This window comes from Mirounga leonina, unplaced genomic scaffold (assembly GCF_011800145.1).
Source record: "Mirounga leonina isolate KUSES-001 unplaced genomic scaffold, KU_Mleo_1.0 Mir_100873, whole genome shotgun sequence".
In the NCBI taxonomy this organism is placed as follows: Eukaryota; Metazoa; Chordata; class Mammalia; order Carnivora; family Phocidae; genus Mirounga; species Mirounga leonina.
Window position 1 is genome coordinate 124,027 of NW_023270030.1, and position 9,634 is coordinate 133,660.

The following is a 9,634-nucleotide window of genomic DNA, read 5'->3' on the forward strand; positions in this document are numbered from 1 at the left end:
GTGTTTCTGGTTTCTAATTCATTGATATCTGCTCTAATCTTAATTATCTCTCATCTAATGCGTGGCTTAGGCGTCGTTTGTTGCTTTTTCTCTAGTTCTTTAAGGTGTAGAGTTAGTTGGTGAATTCGGGATTTTTCTATTTTTTTGAGTGAGGCTTGGATGGCTCTGTATTTCCCCCTTAGAATCGCCTTTGCAGTATCCCATAGGTTTTGGACCGATGTGTTTTGGTTCTCATTGATTTCCATGAATTAAGTTCTTTGATTTCTTGGTTGGCCCAAACATTCTTGAGCAGAGTGGTCTTTAGCTTCCAAGTGTTCGAATTTCTGCCGAATTTTTTCTTGTGATTGAGTTCCAGTTTTAAAGCATTGTGGTCTGAGAATATGCAGGGAATAATCTCAATCTTTTGGTATCGGTTGAGACCTGATTTGTGACCCAGTATGTGGTCTATTCTGGAGAAAGTTCCATGTGCACCGAGAAGAATGAGTATTCTGTTGTTTTAGGGTGGAATATTCTGTAAATATCTGTGAGGTCCATCTGGTCCAATGTATCATTCAAAGCTCTTGTTTCCTTGTTGATTTTCTGCTTAGATGATCTGTCTATTGCTGAGAGTGGAGTTTTGAGGTCTCCTACAATTAACGTATTGTTATCAATATGACTCTTTATTTTGGTTAACAGTTGGCTTATGTAGATGGCTGCTCCCGTGTTGGGGGCATAGATATTTACAGTTGTTAGATCTTCTTGTTGGATAGACCCTTTAAGAATGATATAGTGTCCTTCTGTGTCTCTTATTACAGACTTTATTTTAAAATCTAATTCGTCTGAAACAAGAATTGCTACCCCAGCTTTCTTTTGATGTCCACTGGCACGGAAGATAGATCTCCATCCCTTCACTTTCAGTCTGGGTGTATCTTTAGGTTCAAAATGAGTCTCTTGTAGACAGCATATGGATGGGTCCTGTCTTTTTATCCAATCTGCCACCCTGTGCCATTTTATGGGAGCATTTAGGCTCACGTTGAGAGTGATTATTGTAAGATATGAATTAATTGTCATGTTGCCTGTGAAGACGTTGTTTTTATAAATTGTCCCTGTAAATTTCTGTTGTAGATCACTCTTGGGGTCTTTCTCCTTTTATAGAAGCCCCCTTAATACTTCTTGCAGGGCCAGCTTAGTGGTCACATATTCTTTCACCTTCTGCCGGTCGTGGAAGCTCTGCATCTCTCCATCCATTCTAAATGAAAGCCTTGCCGGATAAAGTATTCTTGGCTGCATGTTCTTCTCATTTAGTTCCCTGAGTATGTCTTGCCAGGCCTTTCTGGCTTGCCAGGTCTCTGTGGATAGGTCTGACGTTATTCTGATATTCCTCCCTCTGTACATAAGGAATCTCTTCCCCCTAACTGCTCTTAAGATGGTTTCCTTGGTTCTAAGATTTGCGAGTTTTACTATTACATGCCGGTGTGTTGGCCTGTTTTCCTTGATCTTAGGAGGGGTCCTCTCTGCCTCTAGGACTCGAATGTTTTTTTTCATTCCCCAGGTGAGGGAAGTTCTCAGCTACGATTTGCTCAAATACATCTTCTAGCCCTCTCTCCCTCTCCACTCCCGCCGGGATTCCAATTATTCTGACATTGGAACCCCTCATGGTGTCACTTATTTCTCTGATTCTATTTTCATGGATTCTGAGTTGTTTTTCCTTGACCTCCTCTTTTCCCTTTTTATCTATTATACTGTCTTCCAGATCACTTATTCTCTCTTCTGTCTCAGTTACCCTAGCTGTTAGATTATCTAGATTGGATTGGATCTCATTGATAGCATGTTTCAGTTCTGCCAAATCAGCTTTTTTTTCTGCCCTTAGAGACTCTATGTTGCCATTAATTGATTTCTCCATTCCAGCCATTGTCCTCACAATTGCTAGCCTGAATTCCATCTCCGACATCTTGGTTATATCTGCATCCATTTGTAAATCTGCAGCATAAGTCCTAATCTCTGAGTCTTTTCTGTTTTGGGGGCTCCTCTTCCTAGTCATTCTGTTGATGGGTGTTTGAGGGAATGTATAGAGTCCAAATTATTGACCAGAACCCAAGCAAGATGCACTTGTTTTCTTGGGACCTTAGGATTGCTGGCCTCTTATTTTCCCCACCTGTCTTCTGCGGGAGGGGCTTGCCACGCTGTTACTCAGGCAACACTGTTTGGGCGGAGTTGCCCTGAACCCCTGTGGAGGGGGATGGGCTCAGTGGGAATCAGTCTTTGGGGTTTTTGTTCTCTGGCACCTTTCCCTGGGGGCTTTCCGCATCTCTTCCGTGAGTCAGAGCAGAAGAGACCGTTTCCAACCCTCTGCCTCAGAGCAGAGAGACCTCAGTCTATTCTTCAGTGGGCCCTCCAGTCCACACTGTCTCTGTTTCTGTCTGTGCTTCTATAAACTGCAGCTTCCTGGGTTGTGTGCCCCTCTGCAGTGCTCCCAGTCCTGCCTCCAGGTCGGGGCACATCTCTGCCCTTTGTGCTCCTAAAACCACCAGCTTTTCCCAGTTCACACGTGCGCGACTCCACCACTTGGGGTTTCAACCCCTGGGGGTTGCAGTTCACCGGCGCATCCCTGGCACACTGGGTTTCCATCTCGGAGGCTGCAGTTCGCGTGTGTGTGACTGTGGCTCCGGTTTCTGTCCGGGGGGGCTGCAGTTCATGTGCCCGCGACCCCACCAGTCTGGTTTTCCACCCTGGGGGCTGCCCTAAAGTTCTTTCCCGACGCTACCAGTCTGCGAGTCTGCCCCGTCTGCAGCTCATGGAGCTGTCACTCACCGGCGGTGTAGGATCCCCATGTCCATGCACCCTCCCGCTGCCGTTTATCCTACAATATTTGCCCGCAGAATCACGGCCCTCTGCTTCTTACCTCAAAACCAACTGCCTGAGATATTCTGTTTGTAGAGATCCAGATCTTCTTACATCTCAGGCTGGTTTTGTGGGTGCACAGAGTGGTCTGGTAGATATCCAGCTCAATTCCGGGGAAATAGGGTCCCCTACTCCTCTGCCATCTTTCCCCCCTCCCCTAGTGTTTAACATTTTAAGGAACTGCCAGACTGTTTTCCAAAGAGGCTGAACTATTTTTCATTCCCATTAGGAGTGTGTGAGGGTTTCAATTTCTTTACATCTTCACTAAAACTTGTCATTATTTAGCATTTTTATTATAGCCATCCTCATAGATATAAAGTAGCATCTTATTGTGGTTTTGATTTGCATTTCCTTAATGACTAATGATGTTGAGTATCTTTTCCTGCACTTAATGACTATTTGTATATCATCTTTGGAGAAATGTCTATTCAGATAATATGCTCATTTTTAGTTATGTTTTTCTTTCTTTTTTTGCCATAACATTTTTAGTGTTCTCAACCTGAGAACCAATTGAAAAAAAGGCACTGATGTTTTCATACTTCTCTCATGTTGAAAAAGGTCATTCTTGTGAGCAATGAATTAGATCCTGCTTGATGTTGTGGTCTTACTGGTTTTAGCTCTAACTGTTCACCAACTTCTTGTAAACCACCTTTGAGATTTTTGCAGCTCTTCATGAAGTAATTCACATTTAAATGAGAGGAAAAAATAATCAAAGTATCTCAAAGAAGTCATGTTCTTCTTCAGGCAAGTTAGAGTTTGTCAGCATTTTGATTAAATAGCCAAAGTCATAATCACTGTGAAATGATAACCATTTGACTCCTTTGCAGAGGACCACTCCCAATGTCATAAGAAGTTCTGCAAAGTACTGAGTCTCAATTCCTTCCTTCTCATGTTTTTTTAAACTGGATGCCAGATGTTGTTAGTAGCTCTATAGAGTTCTGGGCATACATGTCCTCTGTCAAATTAAATTTAAAATGAAACTGCCAAGTTGAAGGTCTTGGAGGATATTCTTTTTGCTCATTCATAAATGTCAGTCCTAGTTGAATTATCTTTAACAAGTCTACATTGCATCATAATATTTGGTATTGATAGCCGGTATTGCTCCTGAATTCTCCAATAAGTGTTGCATCCATACCTGAAAACTCTGTGTCCATAGCAACGTAATTATATTTTCAAATAATTGGATGAATTTTTTCCATCTCTTCATCCAGTTGGCAAGCCCAAACTACACAAATTCTTTGGCTATGATCTACAGTTACTGCTGGCATAGTGAGGGCACAAGGAATCTAGATACCAAGCATCAAAATGTTATACTCGATTGAAGATTTGTTTCATAAAATACTTTATCCTTTATTTTTGTACTTGTGTCACTGAACTAGTACTCCTCCTCCTTGCCATAGAGATAGCAACCAGTTGTGGTGGTGGTGGCAGTAGCAGCAGCAGCAGCGGGTGCCCCATAGACACCTCATGCCCAACAAGGGGGAAAGGGGAGCCAAAACTGTGCCCCGCCCTGATGCGCTGTCATTTCTTGCACCTATATTTTTCTTTTTCTTATTGGGTTGCAAATATTCTATAAATTCTCTATAAATCCCTTATCAGATACATGATTTACAAATGTTCCCTCTTTTTTTTTCTTTCTTGATAGGATATTTTGAAGCACAGAATTTTTAAATTCTGAGGAATTTTTTTAAAAGATTTTATTTATTTGAGAGGGAGAGAGCATGAGTGGGGTGGGGGGTGGGCAGAGAGAGAAGGAGAAGCAGACTCCCTACTGAGCATGGAGCCCACCATGGGACTAAATCCCAGGACCCTGGGATCATGACCTGAGCAGAAGGCAGACAGTGTAACTGACTGAGCCACCCAGGCACCCAAATTCTGAGGAATTTATTCTATTTTTTCTTTTGCTGCCTGTGCTTTTTTAAAATGAGTTTTCTCTAACTTAATTCACTAGAGCAAAATGGAAGCCCTAAAACAAAATCCACCTCCCTCTGGTGAAACTCAGTTATGTCTCCTTATCCTGAAAGTAAAGGCCTTATGAACAAGAGGTCATGTAGTGCCTAGGTTCTGGAACTTCAGGGAGTGTCTGTGGTGTGTGCTGTGAACTCTGCTGTTGTGTTTTGGCTTGTATCCATCAGGCCAATAGTTTGCATACATATTCTTGCTTACTGTGGGTAGTATTTGGTCCCTGGCCTGAATGTGGAAACTTTTATCCAGGTGGGTTCCGGTCTTCCTGTGTAATGAAACTTGACACCAGCTCCACTGGAACTGAGGCCTGGAGAACTCTGGTTGGTTGATGTGGTGTGGGTAGGGTTTTGTCCTGGTCTTCTGGAGCAGGAGCCCTTTGCTTTGGGACTGAGGTAAGCTAAACTGAAAAGGGTAGGCCCGCCAGAGTGCAGGGGGCTGCGGCTTAGTGTATGCAATTTAGGCAGTCATTGTAGGTGCTGTTGAGCTTCGTGCTTCCCACGAGTGGCTCTGTGTTTATCCTGGAGGGTGAGGGGAGGCATTGGTGTCAGCCAGCTCCTTTTCTTTTTTCACACTATATGGACCTTTTTTTTTTATTATACTGCAACATAATTTGAAACTAAAGATAATTTTCCTTGCTAACACTGGAGCAAGTTTGTTTAACTTTTTCAGAGATTTGAGTTATTTTCTCTTAAGATTCTAAAACAAGAGTTTTAAATAAATACCCCAACACATTTATACATTAGAACACTAGTCACACTAATCTGTACTATAGACCATAGGCTGACAAACTTACTTTGTAAGGGGTTGGATGGTAAATATTTTAGGCATTGCAGGGTACAGACTCTGAAACAACTACTCAACTGTCACTGTTGCACAAAAGCAACCATAAACCATGAATAAAAAAGTAAGTATAACTGTGTTCCAATAAAACTTCATTTATTTATGGACACAGAATCTCATATTAATTTTCATGTGTCTTGAAATTTTCTTTTTAATGACTTAAAATTGTAAACACAATTCTTAGCACATAGGCCATGAAAAGCAGGCATTGGGAAAAAAGAGGAGGAAAAGATGGGGGGGAGTAGGGGACCCTATTCCAACCAGTCCCCTGAATTGAGCTGGATATCTACCAGACCACTCGGAACACCCACAAAATCAGCCAAGTAAGAACCAGTAAGAAGATATGGGGCGCCTGGGTGGCTCAGTCAGTTAAACGGCTGTCTTCGGCTCAGGTCATGATCCTGGAGTCCTGGGATTGAGCCCCACGTCGGGCTCCCTGCTTGGCGGGGAGTCTGCTTCTCCCTCTCCCTCTGCCTGCCTCTCTGCCTACTTGTGCTCTCTATCTGTCAAATAAATAAATAAAATCTTAAAAAAAAAAGAATCAGTAAGAAGATATATCTGGATCTCTACAAACAGAATATCCCAGGTGGTTGATTTTGAGGTATGAAGCAGGGAGCCATGATTCCACAGGCAGATATCTGAAGATAAATAGAAGAGGAAGAGAGCCTTCAGGATCCTGCACCTCCCAAGCTCAATAGTCTCCCACGTTAGGGACTGGGCACAGATGTGCAGACCAGTAACAGTGGGGAAAGAACTTTAGGGCAGCCAGACAGACTGAAACATGGAGCAGTAGGGACTCTTGTGACCTGGGGGTGTCTGATGGTTTTATAAGCACAAAGGGCAGAGACATGCCTAGATGTGGAAGTGAGGGCTGGGAGTGCTGCTCTGGGGCGCACAACCCAAGACACCATGGTTTTAGCAACACAGACAGAAATGGAGACATTGTGGCCTGGAGAACTCACTAAAGAACAGGCTGCGATCTCTCTGCTCTGAGGCAGAGGGTTGGAATGGTCTCTTCTGCTCTGACTCTCAGAAGAAACATGGAAAGCTGCCAGGGAAAGCTGCCAGAGAATAAAAGCCCCCCAAAAACCAGTTTTCACTGAGCCTATCCCCCACACACAGGGGGTAGGGCAACTCTGCTCAAAACAGGGTTGTCTCAGTAACAACATGGCAGGTCCCTCCCTCAGAAGACAGGCTGGGAGAACAAGAGGCCAACGACCTTAAGGTCCCAAGAAAACAGGTGCATCTTGCTTGAGCTGTGGTCAATAATTTGGACTCTGTACATTCCCTCAACCACCACTCAACAGAATGACTAGGAGGAGGAATCCCCAAAATAGGAAAGACTCAGAGAATATGATGTCTGCCACAGATTTACAAATGGATACAGATATAATCAAGATGTTGGAAATGGATTTCAAGGTAAGAGTTATGAAGACGATAGATAGAATGGAGAAATCAATTAATGGGAACATAGAGTCTCTAAGGGCAGAAAGGAAATCTGAACAGGCGGAACTTAAAAATGCTATCAATGAGATCCAATCTGATCTAGATAATTTAACAGCTAGGGTAACTGAGGCAGAAGAAAAAATTAGTGATCTAAAAGACAAACTGATAGGAAAAAGGAAAAAGAGGAAGCCAGGGAGGAAAAAGTCAAAATCCGTGAAAATAGAACTAGAGGAATAAGTGACACCATGGAGCGTTCCAATGTCAGAATTATTGGGATCCCTGAGGGGGTGGAGACAGAGAGGTCTAGAAGATATATTTGAGCAAATCATAGCTGAGAACTTCCCTAATCTGGGGAATGAAACAAACATTTGAGTCCTAGAGGCAGAGAGGACCCCTCCCAAGATCAAGGAGAACAGGCCAATGCCCCAGCATGTAATAGTAAAACTCCCAAATCTTAGAACCAAGGAAACCATCTTAAAGGCAGTTGGAGATTCCTTACATACAAAGGAACATCAGAATAACATCAGACCTATCCACAGAGACCTGGCAAGCCAGAAAGGCCTTCCAAGACACATTCAGGGTACTAAATGAGAAGAACATGCAGCCAAGAATACTTTATCCGGCAAGGCTTTCATTTAGAATGGATGGAGAGATGCAGAGCTTCCACCACTGGCAGAAGTTGAAAGAATATGTGACCATATTCTTTTTCTGCAAGAAATATTAAGGTGGGCCTGCAAGAAATATTAAGGTGGGATCTGTAAAAGAGGAAAAACCCCAAGAGTGATATAGAACAGAAATTTACAGAGACAATCTATAGAAACAAGGAATTCACAGGCAACATGATGACAATAAATTCATATCTTACAATAATCACTCACAAGTGAATGTCCTAAATGTTCCCATAAAGAGCACAAGGTTCCAGATTGGATAAAAAAAACAGGAACCATCCATACTGTGTACAAGAGACTCATTTTGAACCTAAAGATACATCCAGACTGAAAGTGAAGGGATGGAGATCCATCTTGCATGTCAACAGACCTCAAAAGAAAGCTGGGGTAAAAATTCTTAGATGAGAGATATTAGATTTTAGGATAAAGACTGTAGTTAGAGACACAGAAGGACACTATATCATTCTTTTTTTTTTATTATGTTATGCTAGTCACCATACAATACATCATTAGTTTTTGATGTAGTGATCCACGATCCACTGTTTTCGTGTAATACCCAGTGCTCCATGCCATACATGCCCTCCTTAATACCCATCACCGGGCTAACACATCCCCCTAACCCCCTCCACTCTAAAACCTGTTTGTTTCTCAGAGTCCATAGTCTCTCATGGTTCATCTCTCCCTCCAATTTCCCACCCTTCATTTTTCCCTTCCTTCTCCTAATGTCCTCCATGCTATTCCTTATGTTTCACAAATAAGTGAAACCATATGATAATTGAGTTTCTCTGCTTGACTTATTTCACTTAGCATAATCTCCTCCAGTCCCATTCATGTTCATGTGAAAGTTGGGTATTCATCCTTTCTGATGGATGAGTAATATTCCTTTGTATATATGGACCACATCTTCTTTATCCATTCATCTGTTGAAGGGCATCTTGGCTCTTTCCACAGTTTGGCTATTGCTGACATTGCTGCTATGAACATTCGGGTACATATGGCCCTTCTTTTCACTATATCTGTGTCTTTGGGGTAAATACCCAGGAATGTGGTTGCTGGGTCATAGGGTAGCTCTATTTTTCATATTTTGAGGAAACGCCACACTGTTTTCCAAAGTGGCTGTACCAACTTGCATTCCCACCAACCATGTAAGAGGGTTCCCCTTTCTCCACAACCTCTCCAACATTTGTTGTTTCTTCCCTTGTCAATTTTTCCCATTCTAACTAGTGTAAGGAGGTATCTCAGTGTGGTTTTGATTTGAATTTCCCTGATGGCTAATGATGATGAACATTTTTTTCATGTGTCTCTTAACCATTTCTATGTCTTACTTCGAGAAGTGTCTGTTCATGTCTTCTGCCCATTTTATGACTTGATTATTTCTATGAAGCCAGTGTTACCTTGATCCCAAAACCAGGCAAAGACTCCATCAAAAAGGAGAATTTCAGACCAATATCCCTGATGAATATGGATTCCAAAATCCTCAACAAAATCCTAGCTAATAGGATCCAACAATACATTAGAAGGATCATCCACCACGACCACGTGGGATTTATCCTTGGGATGTAAGGGAGCTTCAACATTCACAAATTAATCAATGTGATAGAACACAATAATAAGAGGAGGGAGAAGAACCATATGGTCTTCTCAATTGATGCAGAAAAAGCATTTGACAAAATACAGCATTTTTCCTCATTAAAACTCCTCAGAATATAGGGATAGAGGGAACATTCCTCAAGTTCATAAAATCCATCTATGAAAAACCCACAGCGAATATCATTCTCAATGGGGAAATGATGAGAGCATTTCCCTTAAAATCAGGAACACGTCAAGGATGCCCA

At 42.2% G+C, this 9,634-nt stretch overlaps 1 pseudogene; it reads right to left on the reverse strand.

Moving 5' to 3' along the window:
• Positions 1 to 3,064: 3,064 nt before the first annotated feature.
• LOC118007641 lies at positions 3,065 to 4,359 on the reverse strand (annotated as a pseudogene).
• Between the last annotated feature and the right edge of the window lie 5,275 nt (positions 4,360 to 9,634).